The sequence below is a fragment of the Augochlora pura genome, chromosome 9 (assembly GCF_028453695.1).
Source record: "Augochlora pura isolate Apur16 chromosome 9, APUR_v2.2.1, whole genome shotgun sequence".
NCBI lineage: Eukaryota > Metazoa > Arthropoda > Insecta > Hymenoptera > Halictidae > Augochlora > Augochlora pura.
Window position 1 is genome coordinate 10,574,279 of NC_135780.1, and position 19,251 is coordinate 10,593,529.

At 41.7% G+C, this 19,251-nt stretch overlaps 1 protein-coding gene across 1 annotated transcript in view; it reads left to right on the forward strand.

The window, feature by feature from the left end:
- The first annotated feature begins 4,341 nt into the window (after nucleotides 1–4,341).
- The window catches only part of LOC144475135 (uncharacterized), a 159,839-nt gene continuing 144,929 nt past the window's right edge, over nucleotides 4,342–19,251 (forward strand). The window contains exon 1 of the mRNA XM_078190715.1: nucleotides 4,342–5,093. The gene's annotated coding sequence lies outside the window, so the exon portion shown is untranslated. The remainder of the gene's footprint in view (nucleotides 5,094–19,251) is intronic.

Genomic DNA, 19,251 nt, shown 5'->3' on the forward strand with positions numbered 1-19,251 from the left:
AAAAAAATGAAAACCAATTCAAAAGAGTGCAAACCAATTCGAAAGAGTGAAAACCAAAGAAGATGGGTGCAAACTAACGCTGATTGGCGAAAATCGATCCAGTCGGATGAAAGTCCAAATAACTGCAAACAAATGCAAACTAGCGCAACGAATGCTCTTCCATCCGCACAGAACCCGAAAATAGCGAACAAATTCCAGGTTGGTACCCTCAAGCCAGCCTTGGTCTCATTAAAATCCGTGCCTCGCGTTAATGACGTAAAATTATATTTTAAATGCACCACGCACGAGACGATCTAATCGCTAAATAAATTTCACAACCTAATTCTCGCAATCTAATCGTTGGATAACCATTGTCGTGTTTTATTAAAACTATAGTTTGCATCCGTTTTTTTTCACCGAGCCCTAATTGCAGGGCGCGGACGTCGATAAGAAAGTTTTTAATCATCCAAAGAACCGTGTTTCGCCGGAAGATGTAATCGCCGACACACTATGATGTTATTTCGTCGTTCTTTTCCTTTTTGCGCCGGGTGAAAACGACACCTTATAATTTGTTCGCCGACCGTTCTCACGGAGAACGCTTTTTACGAGACGGTGCTCGTGTTCCGACGAGACGATGTCGCTTCGACGAAACTTGATATCGTTTCGGAGAGGCAGACGGCGGGGAAAGGGGGCGGTTGCAACGCTTTTTCTTTAATTATTAGCGACGTCGTCCTGGCCGTTCCGCGAACCGGCGAGTGTTCTTTTAACAATTGAATGCTCGCCCGTTAGCGGGAACGATTACCGCGAAGTTCGCCGGGATGGCACCGGCGAGCTGCGTTTCGCAGGTTTATGGTCGCCCTGCGCAGCCACTTGCGCCATCCCCGAGTAATATACCATTTGATGGAAGTTGCGGGTGGTTGAATTAATGAGTGCTATGAATATTTGTCGTTCCATTAATCTGTACCGATGGGAAGAGTTTATCCAGATATTGTTACCCTATCGACCTAGACTAATAACAATATATTATTATTTTAATAAAAGAAGAATTCTGTCTAAATAATCGACTGGCATCGACCTTCTCCATTTCGTTGTAGAAATAGAAAAGACAGTGCAAATCGAATTACACAGTCCCGTATAAAACTGTTAAAAAATTAATAAAAGAACCTACTACATTTGAACTTTTAAAACTCCCACTCGTAACCTAAAATTAACCTTAAACCGGTAGCTAACAAAACCGAAAAAGCTCAACGTAAAACTCATCTTCAAAATCTCGCGCATCCAGCATATGATCGAATATTCAGAGGACGGTCTGACCTTTTTCGAGAATTCAAAAAAATATTAATCAGTCAGAGCAGTTTGCCTCCTATCGTCGTACACCAGCGGCTAATGGTCAAAGCAAAGGTCAGGCAGATTCACCACGCCGGTCGAATATAGACGTCAATTTCATCGCAGCGAAAATGTTTCAAGATTCATGAAAGAAGTTAGGTCTGCTTACCCCGAGTGCAGCTTGGACTCCGTCGGCCGCAGGCCACTCGATCTCCCGTATGAACCGACCTCGGCCGTGCACCGGTCTCCTCTATCTCCAGGTATCTCCTCTCGCAAGGGTTGAACCGCCGTCCGTCGGGAAATCTTCGGATATCGGGATAAGCCTGTCACGTGGCGTAACGTTATTAGCAATGCGGGCGAGGTTCCGCTGTCGGAAAACGTTTCGCATTAATTGCCGTCGTTTCAACCGAGAATTCGCGGTTTTAAGGGCGGGGTGAGGGGGGGGGGGCGGGGGAACGTCGACATTGTTCTCGCTGGAAAGAATGGAGGGATCTTTAATATTTACCGCCGTCGGCCACGGATTCCGTCGCGGATATTAATGCGCGCGCGTGGCGAACAGCTTACGGGGATCACGTGTCCCGAATTATGGTTGGTCCGGGGGACAGAAAAGGGGACGCTGTAACTGCCGGGACCGTGGTTTATCGATGAAATAATAAATTCCGGATAACACCGGCGAGGGGCGGCCGGACGTTGCAGCCTCCGGGGTAATTTTTATTTAAACTAGAACTTTATTACGCGGTCGATGGATTCTGTTATTGGATCGTATAAAAGTTTATTGGTGTTATTAATTCCTATCGCTTTCGTGCATCTTTCATTTCGGGATGTTCGAATTGCTGTCTTGTCATTGCTGTCTCATGCATCAATCGTGAAATGCGTTTAATGATTTCGCATGTGGAAGACTTTATAATCTATAAAATTGTTTAAGAAAAACTGTGGAATTTTTTGACCGACTTTGGTAGAGTTAGTGTTAATGATGTTCTTTTTCCACGAGGAAAAATCGATGAAATAGAATGTTGGAAAAATAAGCGGAGATACAGGAAGAGAGGTCTTTACGAGGCAGACAATAGCTGCAATTAGGGCGAAATAATAGATGGGCTTATTATGGTGGGAATTACGAGAATGTCCTTGAACGAAGTAGCGGCGACCCTATGGCTCGGGTCCAGAGGAGCCGGAATCTTTCCGCGACGAGCGGAGGGCAAGTAAAATAGAAGGAAATAGACTAATTTCGCGAGCTGTTACCTTTACAAAGCTAAACCACCCCTGGGCTGGACAATAAAATGCTCCCTTTAGCACCCGCGGAAGGAGCGCCGCGCAATAGCCCGCAGTCATCGTGGAATTGTCATGTACGGGCTCTGTGTTTACAAATACATTGACGATGGTTCAACAATGATCAAATAATTATAGAAATGATAGTAGTTTCTTTAAGGATACTGCTACGTATGTATACGTTTAGTTTTTTTTAAATTATGATTATTCTAAGTATAAAGAAGATAAGAATCAGTTGAAAAACTATTCGTTACAGAATTCCTCAGCAATTATGACATAGCCTCATTGAATGAAATGAAATGGATGATTAATGAAAAAGAAAGATTAAATAGACAATTCCTTATTATAAGAATTTATCCGCGAAGAGTTTGAGTTGAAAGGAATCTTCATTTTTTTAGAAGATTCAGCTCAAAGTGCCTTGCAGACACGAAGGAGAAACAGTCAGTTATGATCAGACACAATTCTGTTCAGTATATACATATGCATATGTGAACGAATATTTATAAAAAATAAATCAGAAACGTGAAATAAAGATTTTTTATTTAGCTACCTTTTAGCGCAAATTTAAATTAAAATGCATTACGTATTAATGCGTTAAGAATCAGTGGGAAAAGGAGAAATAGTCAGCCATGATCAGACATATTTCTCTACAGTCCACTCACTTGTGTACGAGAGATATTTATATACTGATATTTATATTTATCTATTTGAGTATTACTTTCTGAAATACAAAGACTTCTATTTTCATATAACTAGATATATTATAGATATATTATAGATATAATTATTCAGATTCTCGGCGATTGTTACTATACCAATTATTTTAATTAATTTCCTATAACATCATGTTAACACTTTACCGATCGGTCGTTCGGCTGTATACATTTATGTCATTGTAGAATAATTGACTCTATTTATTTTATTCATATCTTACTTATTTTATTCATCGCGAAAGATATCTAATATTTGAAAGACGATATAATAACATGAGAACTAATAATAGTACCTTCACTTCAATAACAGACAACAAATTATTGGTTGCCATAACAATCGATTCGCAGACTACAGATCGCGAGAAGAGGTCGATTTATAGGCTACCGGTCGATAAAGTGTTAAGTACGTTACTACCGAATGAATCCGCCATTTTGTCGAGTCCTTCAACACCTAGTGTCAACATCAATCATCCAGGGTTATGTAATTTAATGAAATTCATCATAAAACGTAATCTTAGTACAACTATAACACACTTACTACAACTAAACCAATAAAGCATAAAACCAGAAAACAATCGTCAGAAACAAAGCATAAAACAAGAAAACAATCGTCGCAAACAAAGCATAAAACAGTGTATGAAATTAAACAATAAAGAACAGAGAAACACGACTTACCCATTCGACAGAAGACGATTCCACCTGGCAATCCTTTCGCCGCGCGTCGCCGTGAGAATGATCGAAACGAAAACAACATTCGCGGTTAAACAAAAAGCACGTTCGGAAAATTCGTTGTTCCCGCATTCGCATTAAAAAGCACGGAAACACGGACCTGCGCAGATCCCGGTCAAAGCGTACACAAGCTCGCGGCGTCGCGTCGTTCACCCCTCGGCCGGCCACGTGACCCGAGCGGTGCCGACCGGAGTGCGACGGCCCTGAGCGTCAACCTGAGCCGAGAGACGTACGAGCGGCGACGGAGCCGGCCGACGAGGCACGAGGGCGTCGCGAAGGTAACCACGTTTTCTACCCTCGTTTTCAGTCTGTCGTGGTTTGTCCTGTCGGCCGGCTGACGCTACTGCATAGCGGCGGTAGCACGCGCACCAGCCTTTCCCCCTCCCCCTGTTCTCGGTCGTTTCTCCTTCACCTTCTCGTGTGTTTTCTACCCGAATTGCCGCGCGCGGATCGCTCGCGGGATCACCGGCACACCTGTCCGCGCGACACGCACGCACACCGGCGTCGCACCGTTCTCCGCGCCCGTTCACCGCGTCGTGTGCCGTTTTGTCGTTGTCGCGTTCTCGTGCGCGGTGGCTCGCGCGACGTGCAGTTTTACGATTAAACCCGGAGAGAACGGGTCCCCGGCCGTGCCACGGGAACTCTGCGCGGGGAAGGGGACTGTGTGGCGTCGCAGCAGGGAGAGGCCAAACACGAATGGAGATAACACCGGGCCCAGTGAGCGAGGGTCGCGGCGGTCAGTGTTGTGAGGTTTTGGTGGCTTGAGACAGCAAGCACGGTTTGCCGCGTGATCGGCAGCGGACCGGCACGGAGGCAAGGCCATCTGGACGAACCGTTTCCAAACTAGACGACCCTTTCCCTCTCACTGGATCATTCACGATCTCGCTCTCTTTCTATCTCTTTCCTTTCTATCTCTCTTTCCTCTCTCTATCTCTCTCTTTCTCTCTTTCTTTCTCTCTCTCTCTTTTTCTCTTTGGACCGGAAACCAGAGGACATGCATCCGGAGGAATAACGTCTCGTGGATGGATGAACGCGGGCTCTGGCGATCGCCACCACTGGATGCAGCCGAGGGACGCTGAGGTAAGAGTTCAATGTACGCCGACGGCGCCGTTGGCACGCGAGACTTCGCCCCAGAAAAATAAACCGCTCGGCGGATGCCGCCCGACAGGTATTCCGCTCGTAGTAATGCGTTTCGTGCTTCTACTCCCCGTGGCTCTCTCCCACCCCCCCCCTCTCTCTCTCTCTCTCTCGCGCGCTCTCTTTCTGTCTCCGTCCCTCATTTCCTATCGCTTTCTCGCCGGCTTCCGTTCGCCATACCGAACCCTCTTGATCATGCGTTTCTTGCGGTCATCCCCTCGTGGCGCACTACCGCCGCGTCTCGAAATTAATTACCAACTCGCGGTCTCGCGTGCCGCGACGCCGATGCGTTTCGACACTGGCCGAGTATTTTCATTGGCCACTGGTTTTATCGTTCTTTCTTTTTTATTTCAGCGGTAACTTGTGTGCTTCGATTGTTCTCGTTTAACCCTTTACGATCGCAGTCGCTTTAACTGGAGATCCAAAATATTTTTTTAAGATCACAGTGTTTCCATTTCATATAAGCTGAAGCATTTTATATACCTTGGTGCATTTTATATATTGTAGAATTGAATTTTGAGGCTCGTGCAACGGTTAACAGCGTTTGACGATTTTTTAATACGAGTAAATCTGACGAAAATTATTTCGAGACATGGTACAATAATTTTTAACCTTGTCACTCGACCGCAAAGGGTTAAACTTGTCAGCTTTGTCGAGAGTTTGAAATTGCGCGCCGATCGTAGCGCCAAATATCTAATGTGCTTAATAAAACAATGTTAATGATAATTTTGATGCAAACTTGCAATTAGAAAATTTTAATATTAGATATATAGTTGTATGTGCGAGGGTGCATTGCGATAAGATAATCATACTTACTTCACACTAAAGTTTAAGTGAAGTTTATAAAATACTCTATCAACAGTATTACAGTTTTAAATCTGTAGGTAATTTAGTCACTTATTACTGTGACCATAGTGAGGTAACTCTAATAATGTACAAACTATGTTTAGGAGTTGATTTCCTTGTATAGGTGTGTCATCCTCATCGTTTAGTTTACTACTTGTACTTTTTACTTGTTTGTATATCTAGCTGCTCGCATATCTAATCTCAGGTGCAAAGATTTAATAAATAAACAGAATTAATATGGTTGCAAATGACTCATTAATATACGTCAGAACGGCGTATTTAATATTATTTTACAATTATTGAGACTTTGAATTAAGAAACTATTAATTGAGATTTTAAATTGAGATTGTAAATTGAGTTTCTAAATTGAGATTGCAAATTGAGATTGTAAATTGAGATTGTAAATTGAGCCTCCAAATTTAGATTGTAAATTGAAATTGCAAATTGAGATTTGAAATCGAGCTCGCAAATTGAGATATTCATTTAAGTAAATGTATTTGTCAATAGAAATCATGTAAAATCCAATTTAGTTCTCTTTAACAGAAAACAACCTAATCGCTCCTAATGCATAGTAGTTATTATCATTGATCGCGAATCTACGTCGGCCATTTAGCGCTAAACAAACGCGTTACAACTGACAATGTAACCGCAAAATTCGCCGAAAGAACATCGAACAATCTGCCCAGAATATTTTCCTATATTCCAGCAATAATCAACGATTGTTTGTCAGCGGATGGCAGCGCGTCGTTCGTACCAATGGCTCAAAATTACGTTGTCGTTTACGCATTCGTCTGTTGTTTAAATACGCCTGTACCGGCCGAGCACGTAATCGCGGCCGGGAAATAAAAACCGGTAACGACGCGCGCCGGATTGTTTATTCGATCGTCGACGCGATACGACCGTGGTCCCGTAAATTATCGTCGTTAACATTCGTTCCATGAACTTTGCAATTTTCTTACGCCTCTCCGTTGTTTATACAATATTCCAGAGCTCGCTCGAAAATAATTACGCAAACATAAAGTTTATTATGCTTGGCGACGACGCCTCGGTGGGCGAAAAATAAAACCGGAGCCCGCCACGAGAGGACCGCTCGCGCGCGCGCGCGCAATTGAAAGCGAAAGTATCGTTGTCGTGAGTTCCATCGATCCATAAATCATCGATCGACGAATTCGTTGACATTCAAATCCCGGACGTGTTTTGGATGCGTTATTTATTCGACCGGTGTCTCTTCAAGTTCGTTCTTTATTCAAGCAGTCGAACCCCGGTGACATTTAATTGAAACACGTTCTTGAGAGAGCGTCGGAAACAATTCAAACACCGCGGTCGAACTACTCGCGGAAGCGATTCGCCCTGTTCGACGATCAAATTTATTGCACCCTCGAAGTGTATATCGTCGAATTTCGTTTCGATCGGTCGTAATTAACCTGCTCCCGGCGTCGATAAACGTCCGACGATAACTCCGGGACGATATTAATCTCGTTCGGCGAACGTTAAAAATACTTTCCCGCGAAACGTCGAACCGCCGACGAAAGTCTCGAGCGCCTGCGGAGAAATATCTCGAATTCTTGAATCATCACTTGACAGTGATCCCGTGAAATTCGTTCGACGGATATCATATTCGCGTGAAACAGAGAAGCGTGCACGTGAAATGCAAATACACCGCAGAAAACAGGGGCGGCTTTCAGGGGGTGGAAGCAGCTCGGTACGCGACGGTAGGGGAGGTTAATTTATCGAGTAACGCGAACTTTTCACGAAACTCCGCGCTGATTTCTGCCGCGGTGTCAATTAAGAGGCCGGCTAATGGGGGTGATTTATCGCGGCCGGTTTTTCGGGTTAATGTTCTCGGTGGCGAGCGGCCGGCGAAAGGGGGCGGAATTTATTAACTCTAGCCACGAATAGATAAGGCCTGTATTACGTATGCAACCGGCGGGGAGGCGAGCCCGTCCCTCTCTCTCTTTCTCTTTCTCTCTTTCTCTCTTTCTCTCTTGGTCGTGGAAGCGTTGAAAAGAGCGCAAATAGGCCTGGAAGCACGTAATTTATCTCGGCGAGTCCGCGCGACGATAACGGGCGTGAAGGGGTCGCGGAGAAAACGCGACGAAATAGGGGATTAGTCGGCGCCTCATTGGACCGGCTAAAAACCGAGCCTCGGGAATCTGTGGTGGCGGCGTTCCGCTTCTTCTTCTTCTTCTTCTTCTTCTCTGACGATTGCAGAAAACACCGCCTCCGTTTATTACCCCTTCGTAAATTGCGGAGCGTCGAGGCTGCGAGTCGCTTTTCCCGAGCGAAATTAACACTAAACCTACCAAGTCGCTCAAAATGAGAAGATTCCACGCTTTTTCTTATCAAATTTGTTAGATTATAAAGACTGTTGGAATCGACAGGTAAATCTATGCTACCAATACCATACCGGGTATATAGCAAATTTGTATGCGTGTGTAAGAGATGTGTATGTGTGCACATTATAGTTTAAAACAAAGGAGTGCGTGGATGAACGGAACGCAGGGCAGGGCTAGTAAGAGTTAACCCTTTGCACTCGAGTGGTGACTCTGAGGCACCACTAAAATTATTCCATTACATTCCAAAATAATTTTTGTAACAATAAGGTTTAGATTTAAAATATTGTCAAGTAGTAAAACTGTTGGTAGGAGTCACAGGAATAAATTTTGTACGCATAAAAATTTATTTTGCTAAATAGAATGGAAAATATAACGAACCAGAAAAATTATTTCAAATTTTCAGTTGAAATGGCTGCGAGTGCAAAGGGTTAAGACGAATATTGTTCAGAGAGGGGAAGGAAACTAAATTATTCATTGATCCACAAATAATTGAGCCGTTCATTTTGAAAGTGGCCTAACTCCATTCTTGATAAGAAAACGCATATTATTCACTTAATAATTGCCACTATTTTAATAGAAACTATAAATTTAACACCCTTGGATACACTTACTCAGTATGACTCATTAGTATACTATACGTATATTTTTAAATTCATTGAAACGCGAACCCTTAAATATCTCGATTTGAAGATAAATGGAGTTAAACCACTTTCAAGATAAACGGCTCAATTTAACCCTTTGCATTCGAGTGGTGACCCCGAGGCACCATAAAATTGTTCTATCAAATTGCAAAGTAATCTTCATACTAACAAAGTTTGCATTTTAAAAATTGTTGAGGTTATGTTAGTACGAATGACAATAATTAATTACTTCAGATTTCCAGTTGAAATAGATTCGAGTGCAAAGGGTTAACAAAGACCATTACATGCGAAATTATTAAATGGATATCACGATCGAAGCATAAATTATAATAGAAATATGAGAAAGTCTGAACAAATCCAGTCTCGCCATTATTCTAAAGCAAACGCGTCGTTTCAAACTCGGTAGGTTTAGCGTTAAACGTTGGAAATAGCGTAAACGATTAGTCCAATACTAATTAATCTAGCATTAATCCAACTACGCGGACGAGGAGACGAAAGCGTGTTATCCGCCGCGAAAAAAAAGATCGGAAAGCGACTGTGCGAGACGGTTATGTTCGCAGGAATGAATTTACGCGACCCCTTAATTCTCATTGTTCCGCGCTGCTGCACAGTGGCGCGAGCGACGAGAAGCGAAGAAAAATCTTACTCGGAAGTAAGGCCATTTATACTAACTTGTATGTAGTTGGCGTAAACGTTGGACATCGAATTTCCTGCCAATTTTAAATCGTAAGAAAGATTTTCGCTGAGAAGTAGTTTTTATTGTTGCAAATGTTTCAAATGAAACGTGGTAAATATCGATAAAATTATTACGTAATTGGGGACTTGAGTAGAATTAATATGTAATAGAAAACTTAATGTAGAATTAATATGTAATCTAGAACATAAATAAAATTAATATATAGTCCGGACTGTAAATAAAATTAATATATAATTCGGACTGTAAATAAAATTAATATATAATCGGAAACGTAATTGAAATTAATATGCAATCCAGAACGTAAGTAAAATTAATATATAATGCAGAGCGTAAATAAAATTAATATATAATGCAGAGCGTAAATAAAATTAATATATAATTCAGAAATAAAATTAATATATAATTCAGAAATAAAATTAATATATAATTCGGAAATAAAATTAATATATAATTAGAAAAGTAATGTAAAATTAACATGTTCTCGATCCCATGTAAAATGCGTTAATAAACAAATTCTACTGCTCTCTAAACGTCTTCCCGCGCATAATATAATTCTCAGTTAATAAAAATTCCCAAGCAATGATTACTTATTCCCGAATTCTAATTATCGCAACGCAGACGAACGTACAATTTCATCGCATTAAAATGCCAAGTTTTCGCGCAACGATTTCCGCGCTCACACGACTGCTAAATCTGTTCTTTCGTGTACCATTAGTCCGAGGGAAACATACTAAAACAAGAATATAAAAAACCACACGGCTATCATCCACACAGATTGCTCATTTGTCCCGCTCGCAGGCCGGCCGCGAATTAAAACCAGACACCGTGTACAGAGCGTTATTAAAGGATCACGACCGCGGCATTTAACTTGCGGCGGGAAGTTTCGCGTGTTCCTAAAAACAAAAAACGATGCCCGCGGAAGTTGCGAGCACGGGGTCTCGGGATAATTCGGAGCGGTAATTCGAGGGCGGGCTTACGAGGACCGTTACTAGGATAAAATAGTTTTTACGAGTCCGGAGAAAGGTAATAACTTTCTTCGCCGGTTTTATAATCCACGAGCGAAGAACGCGCGGGATTGTTCCGTGTAAAATCGCGCGTGTCCGTGTTTGAACGGCGCGGGCCGGACGCTGGTTGGACGCTTTAATTCCTCATATCCCGTGGAACGAAGCGTCGTATTAGAAAACAGAATTTTTATGCTCCTCGTTTCGCCGCGCAGCTCGTACCCCGCCTCGTATCCGTCCCGCCGCGCTCGGGCACTAATTAAAAAATATTTTTATCGGACAACGCGGCGGCGGCGTTTGTATAATATCACCGTTCGAATTATTCCCGCGCGCTACGCGCAACTCTTCGGGGCCCGCACGTTTTACGGTTCTTCTCGTTCAACGAATCGAATCTGGTATTCGGGTTGCCCTCGATGCTCGGAGATTCTCATTTCTGCGAAATTATCTCGACTTTGATGTCGCACGCTACTTCTTTTTAAATGACGTAATTTGGAACACACTTTTTCCATTTTGACGCAATACGGGGCTGTTCGTGGGAGAGCTTTCGCGTGTAGTTTTTAAAGAGAGATGTTATTTAAAAAATTAGGCTTTCGCTCTGTTAAGTTCTTTTTATTTTTTTTATTTTTATTTTAGTTTTGACTACATCCGGACGGTGATGCTGTCTGCGCTTTTTATTCGTTGATTATTCGTCGATTAATTAATTGGAGATTTAAAGAATTAAATTGCTTTTTTTTGTAATGACGTTTAATATTAATTAATTCTTGAAAGGAATTATAAGTAATTTTTTTTTATATGGAGTATAATATAGGTTTCACGTTAGTTTTTAGTTCTCCAGTATTTCATAAATAATGAAGAAAATTACTATTTTTAGTCATCCGAACGGCAATGTTTCAAAACTTGCAGTCTGTGTTTTTATTTATTGATCAAGACTGTCCACTGGAGATTTAAAGAATGAAATTGCTTTTTTTATAATAACGTTTAATATCAATTAATTTCTAAAGGAAATTATAACTATATAATATAAATAAAGTAACATAGGTTACTTTCGATTCCCTCCTTACATCTTACCATTGAGCATTAACCCTTTACAACCTTTCTATCTCGAAATCTAAAACAATTTCTCCGAAAAGATATTTCTCTAAATTAATATATTCGTAAGAAATAACTTACAGCATTCCATGCAAACAACATTGAATCTTACAACTCAAGCAACAGCTACCCTCCGCACGGTTTTATAAATATACCACCTCCGAGTCATCCGGAGTACACTCCCCTCACAATCACCCGATACATTCATAGGCGGAATAAATTTTGACACGGAACTTCCCCAAAGTGTTCCCGCATCGAGTACAGCGACAAGGTTAATAAATTCCGAGTAGCATACTCGTGTAACGAACGCTAAGTATAATTCACTTGGGAGCCGGGGGACGACGTGCGCCGCGTAAAAAGGTGGGAGGGCTGTTTATGATTGCTCTTAAAAACATTATTGCTTTTTCATAGGGTCGAGGCTAGACGTCCGTTCAACGTGTTGAACCGCCTTTTATTTTGTTCCTCGGATAACGGCGCGACCCCTCGCTGTTCAGCGGAGGGCGGAGAAAAATAGCAGGGGGGTGGGGGGAGGTTAGGGGGGTGAGACACGATAAGACGTCGAAGGCGGATTAGGTTCCATGAGCGGTTTGTCGGTGATATCGATAGCCGCATAATGAGACACGGAGATTAACCCTTTGCACTCGAGTGGTGACTCTGAGGCACCGCTAAACATTGTTTTATCGTGTCTCAAAATAATTTGTGTATTATCATTGTTATCTGTGTTTAGGAAACTATTAAAACTGCAACTGTTCTGCGAGTCGCATGACCTAATTTCGTATGAATAAAGTGCAATAAGTCATATAAAATGAAAATAATGTAAATCATAGAAGCTATCTTGGAATTTTAGGTAAAATGGCTTCGAGTGCAAAGGGTTAACCCCATGACGCACCTTATTCTTCACATTCGCCGCGATTACGAATTTTTCAATTGGCACAATTTCTTAAAATTGGCAGAACATTAATGTTTATTCCCGTGCCTGAATTTACTTGTACGCTTAAATATTAACCCTTTGCACTCGGAGCCATTTCAACTGTTTGAAATAATTTTTCTGGTTCGTAGTATTTCCATTCTATTTAACAAAATCAATTTTTATGTATACAAAATTTATTCTCGAGACTCCTACCAACAGTTTTACTACTTGACAATTTTTTAAATCCAAACCTTATTGTTGCAAAAATTATTTTAGAATAATTTTTGCGGTGCCTTAGAGTCACCATTCGAGTGCAAAGGGTTAACACTTTACCGACTTTACCGTAAAGATTTAGCTCAATGTTAAATTTTTGTTTCTGTTTTGATTTCATTTGTTTCATTAATCGCGAGAGATTATTTTAGAAAATTATGTGGTAATATTGATGCTTACGGTAGTATAATGTAAGACATTTATCTTAATAATTGATATCGAATTTATTGGTTACCACGACAATTGATTTATGAGCTACCAATCGGTGGAAATGCCGATTTATAGGCTACCGGTCGGTAAAGTGTTAATAACAAGGGATCAGAATTTTATTTCAATTTTAAAAAACAGAATAACATCCATACTTAACCCTCTCAGTGCCGGAGGCCGATATATCGGCTCGCGCTGCACTGGCGAAAAGTTCCTTATACGTATACCTTTGTTATTTATGCAATTTCCAATTTATATACAAAAATTAGCGTCACTGTTCCATTCTCAATTTCGTCTTTAATACACTGATTTTTGAATTACGTAAATATTGCTTTTCGTTTGGTTTTCACGAACCTTTTTCCAAACCCTGGTAAAACCATGAAAGTCTTTTTTGCACTAAGAGGGTTAATTATTTATTGCTAGTAACGTCCATCACGAGTCGGACTCGTCAAAGTAAAGCAGGTGGTTAACCCCTTGCACTATAACAACGAGTCAGACTCGTGGTGAAGATTTTATGCAAGCTCTACTAAATACGATTATTATTAATTTCTTCTACGTCTAAGTAAAAATAAATTCTTGTGTCATCAAAGTATAGGAACGAAGGTAACTAAAGACAACATAGGAAGAAAAATATTGTCTGATCCTATTATAAAAATCGTACAAGTGCTAATCGTCGTAGCTTGAAAGGAACAATAGTGCAAGGGGTTAAAAATCACGGTATCGAGCGTATCGATAAGTGAAATGAACGTTTTATGGACAACGATCCGAAAAACAATAACGACGGAATAAGTTCGTGTAGCCGCGCATCGGGCACGCAGAGAGTCGGTCCGCTCGAATTTATGGTTGTCGGGCGAGATGCGCGTCTTGAGGGGGCTCGGTATCGAGCCGGGGAATAGGACGAGGGTTGCGCGAGACGGCTGCTGTCGAATCTGGTTTAGAGCCGGCTAGACAACGCGCCCCGATCATCCGCGGTCGGATGATCTCTCCCCGGGGAATCTCGCCGAAAGCGAATTAAGTCCAACCGTGTGACGCCGACTGGAAATTTGCCTGGCGGATTTATTTTCCGTGGAATCCGGCCTGATTCCGGGCGCGAAGCGGTCTAATTAAGTGCGCCGATAAATCGCGGGACCCGCGAAGGGCTGCGCGGCTAACGAAGCCGGCCAGCTTCTGTATCGGTGGATTCTCAGATCTCCCTCTCCCCCTCTCTCTCTTCCCCCCTCTCTCTCTTTCCCTCCCTTCCTCTCTCATTCTCTGTCCATTCCAAAACTTCGGGATCTTCGTTCCTACGGGCGCCATTCTTCTCCCGCGGATCCGCTTTCTTTTCTTACCGGCCCGCCCAGATACTCTAAGCGCGGATCAAACTTTTCGAGCTCTTTCCTGCTCGCTCGGTTTTTGCATATTCTCCGCTGAATAAGAAGGGGATGATGGGAGCGTGCACGGAGCAACCTGTAATTTACGATGAAAGCAAAATGGAAATGAGGACTGGGATATTGTAGCGCGCGCCGGGAAGTGGAATTATTTGGGATCCGACGCGGGAGGAAGCTCTCGCTACGCGAACGCGGAGAACTTGGACCGCCGCCGGTGTAATGTTACCGATGACGGGGTCGGAATTTCGGCTTTATGGGGCGTGCGTCGGAATTCTTACGGAATAACAGAGTCGATCGTTGGATATGATTAATTTTATATTTATTGAATAACGTATATATAAATATATATGAAATTGAAAGAGTGCCATTGCAAAGTGTTATGTCATCTTTCAAATTAATTTTGACATTGTTAATATTATATGGTCTTTAAGTACTACTATTTTTCAATGTTTTTAAGATAAAATAGCAATACTATTCATTTAAGCCGTAGTTTAAATGATTGCATCATAGATTGCACAATAACTACTTCTTTTAGCATATATGTACAAAACTTTACACATTTTTACATATCATGCATACGAAAAATTTATTTACATTTAAAAGACTGTTTAAAGCGCGACACGTTCCATAAATCAGAAATTCAATTTCCCGTGTAGAAAATTACTTATGATGTCTTTTGTTGTATTAATTTATATTATATTATATCTTTTACTGCATTAATTTATATTATATTATATCTTTTACTGCATTCATTTATATTATATCTTTTAATTCTAGATTTAATCTTAATCTTAATAATTCTAGATTTCGAGGTAAAATAGCCCCAATTGCAAAGCGTTAAATTTGTCCGTTCAAACACAAATGAAATAACATAACAAAAAAATTTTTTACTGCATAAAGACAAAGTGAATTGCCTCTGTAAACGGAACAATGGCGCAGCAATTGGTCACTCGGCTACCCTATAGATCGCGCAGTCTAATTACGAGCATCGGTTCCGCTCGAAGTAGAAAGGGACAATCATGGTCAGACGTGCTCGAATCGATTACTATGCAAACACCGTTCCGACCGGTTTCTGAAATAACAAGCTTCGTTTAAGACTATCCGGCGTCCGTTTTACAACGACCAACAATTTTCCTCTTTAAAATCCAATTACATACGCGATCGCGCCGCCAACGCGAACACCGTTTAAATCATTCCGTTCCCGGCAACAAATCGGAACAGAGAATTTCCAAGTGAAACCGGCGACTTCCCCTTCATCTAGGAAATCTAAATATTCCATTTAAAGTGGAGAGCCGGTCGCCCGGCGAATGTTCGTTCTAAAGAACACGCTAACTTCGCCTGCAAGCGAACCGGTTTCTTCGAATTTTTAAATTATTCTTTCGATTTGCATGCTCGATGGACAGTTTTTTACTTTTGTATTATATACGGGATATTCGTCAATTTTCTATATAAATGAATTCGTAATCATTTTTCAATGTAGAATGATTTCGTGGGGTTGTCGACCCCCAACATTTTTAAATTGTCTGCGAATGTGAAAGTGAATATTTAAATATCGAGGTTTTATTTATTCTACTAACTGATGCTGTACTTCATATTTTATATTTTGATAGTAATAAATAATTGTGCTGAGGAATGGATAGGGGTTGTTTTAGGGTTAATAATATACATGCTTTGATGACTCTCTCGTTCTACTTGTCAAATGTCCAATAATATCCAATTATTCAGTAAAAAAAATTTAAATGGAGTCGAATTTAAAATGAACTCTCAAAAATAAACATCCTTTGTTTAAAGGAACATCCTCTGTTCTGGCATTTGTATCGCGGAAAAATTTCTATCGTCATCGAAATGAACCTTTAAATACTCGAGAAATCTCCATTAAATTACTAAAATCGTGTTGAATCTCGAAAACAGTTAAACACCGGCAACGGGCACAGTAATTGGTCCTCTCTGCCCGGTCGCTCGTCAATCTTGATCGCGGCCACCAGGACCGTGTGTATTTTTCTCGGCTTTTTTACGAGGGCGCATCGCCGAGATCTCGAAATTGAGTCGAGGCGTGTTCCGTAAACAGGCCGCGCTGTTTTTACGCGCGGCGAACGATCGCCTGGCGGAATGATGATGACGTTGTTAACGGGCCGCTCTCCTCGAACGGTTGAAAGCACTGTTTGCTTTCGTGGAGGGAAACGGACGGGGACGAGAGAGAGAAAGAGAGAGAGAGATAGAAAGAGATAGAGAGAGAGAGAGAGAGAGAGGGAGCGTGTTGTAACTGCGGCCGAGATAATCGCAACGTGGTTGCAATATGTTATGCTCTCGCCGGTCCGCGGCGTTGCCCAGCTGCCGAAATGAAATACCGTCGAAATCGGCGAATAAATTTGGAAAAACCTCCGAGTGAAGCCACCAACCTCGAAACGCGTACGGCTATTCCCGTCGCTTTATTTCGGGATCTTCGCTACAAATCGAATCACGCAGTTCTTGAACGCGATATATTGGACAGGTGGCAACAAACCATCCTTTGATCTCCGTTCGCGCGATCGAGAACTTTAGGCACTTTGTATCCCGCGAGTCGGTGTTAGGTTCGCGAGTGAATTTTTCGTTTTGTCGTCTCGTTGTTCGCGGTTTGTGTTAGAGTTTGAGTTAGTCTGAAAAGTGGAATAATAAATGCGTTGTTACTTGTACGAACCGAAGAAGATTAAAGACTGTATTATACATAATATACATACTATAATATACATGATATAACTATATTATGTTACAATACTAATTATGTTACATACTAACTATATAACTATATTATGTTACAGTTGTAACTACGTTACGTTACGTTAGATCGCATCGCATTAGATAACATCGCATTACATTACATTAAAGGCATTGCATTACATTACAGTACATCGCATTGAATTACATCACATTGTATTACATCGCATTACATTACATTACATCGCATTGAATTACATCACATTATATTACATCGCATTACATTACATTACATCGCATTGAATTACATCACATTATATTACATCGCATTACATTACATTACATCGCATTGAATTACATTACATCGCGTTGCAGTGCATCGCATTGAATTACATCGCATTACATTGCATCGCATTACTTAAGTTACATCGCATTACATTACGTTACATCGCAGTACATTACGTTACATCGCATTACATTACATTACATTACATTACATTACATTACATAACATTGCATTACATTTCATTACATCGCATTACATCGCATTACATCGCACTGCATTACATCGCATTGCATTTTATATTATATATTATTGTATTGTACTGTACTGCACTGTACTGTATAGTACTGTATTGTACTGTATAGTACTGTACTGTATAGTACTGTATAGTACTGCATTGTACTGTATAGTACTGTATTGTACTGTATTGTACTGCATTGTACTGTATGGCATTGTATTGTATTGTATTGTATTTTATTATATTATAAGTCATCGTATCTCATCACTGCCATTGAAAACACATTCCGAAGAATCCAATCATCCAAAAAGCTTCCACCCAAAGACGACTCGTTCGCGAAAGAGCTCCGCGCTCAAACTTGCCTTCGCAAGATTTTTCGCGTCGCTATTAATACTTTCGGCGACCGTCTCCCGACCGAACCCAGCCATTTGCATACCGTTAAATATGCAAAAAGCCGTGCTAGCCGGAGAAACTGTAACCGATAGCGCGCGCAGGTTATCGCGAACTCGGAGGAAACTGTACGGCCTAAACCGTGGTGGTGGGGTCGTGCTTCGTATTTAGGAAACGGTGTAACAATTTGTCAAGCGTAACGACGCCCGGCGGCGCGGCCCGCGATGTTTTCCCATGCAACACCATGGACGGGAATTTATTGGATTCGAATCCGATGATGGACGACGTGCTCGCGTGTCCGGGGTAGACTATGATCTTCCCCTAACCGGTGATTCTCGCGCGGGCGGGAACGCTCTCCGGGATGCTTTAACGAAGACGGAACACGCCCTATTCCCTCCGTGGATACATTTTTCGTCTCGTGCCGCGATTACGAATGCGACTGGTCTTTGAAAAATCTGCGGCCGGTCATTGAAAAATTTGCGCCCTGTCTTTGAAAAATTTGCGCCTCGTCTTTGAAAAATTTGCGCCTCGTCTTTGAAAAATTCGCGCCGAGTCCCGAAAGCGACAACTGAAAGAATCGGTGGACCGGCGGCGCGTGCATTCAAATTGAATTTAAATTTCAAAGGAAATATTTTTAATGCAGACGCGGGTGCACGAACGCGACTGGCTCTCGTGTATGCATTTAGATCGAGCGACGTTGAATATCCCAGGTCCACTTTCGGAGCCCGCGTGTTTCTGTTGGATCCCCGCATGAGCAGCGAGCACACGGCCCCCGGTGCTGACTGATGCGAGGCCGCGTCTGCATGTTTGGGAAAACAGTGGGGAACGTCGAGGCGTCGCCGCGACACAGTCTCTCTGCTTTTCTTGCTCGCTTTTCCCTTGGCTGACGCGAACCTTTCGCGGCGGAATCAATTAAAGGGATCTCCGCGCGGAAATTGCAATTATTCTTAAAACAGTTCCGCAGCTTTCGGTGTCTTTTTAAAGCCGGCGATATTGACACGGAGATGGATGAGATTTTTACTGTGTAATTAACCCGACGGTCGAGGTTAGAGATGGATTTTTAATTATTATGATTTTATGTATTTGTAGCAGAATTGAATAGAAGCGTTTCTAAGTAGTGAGAATATTGAAA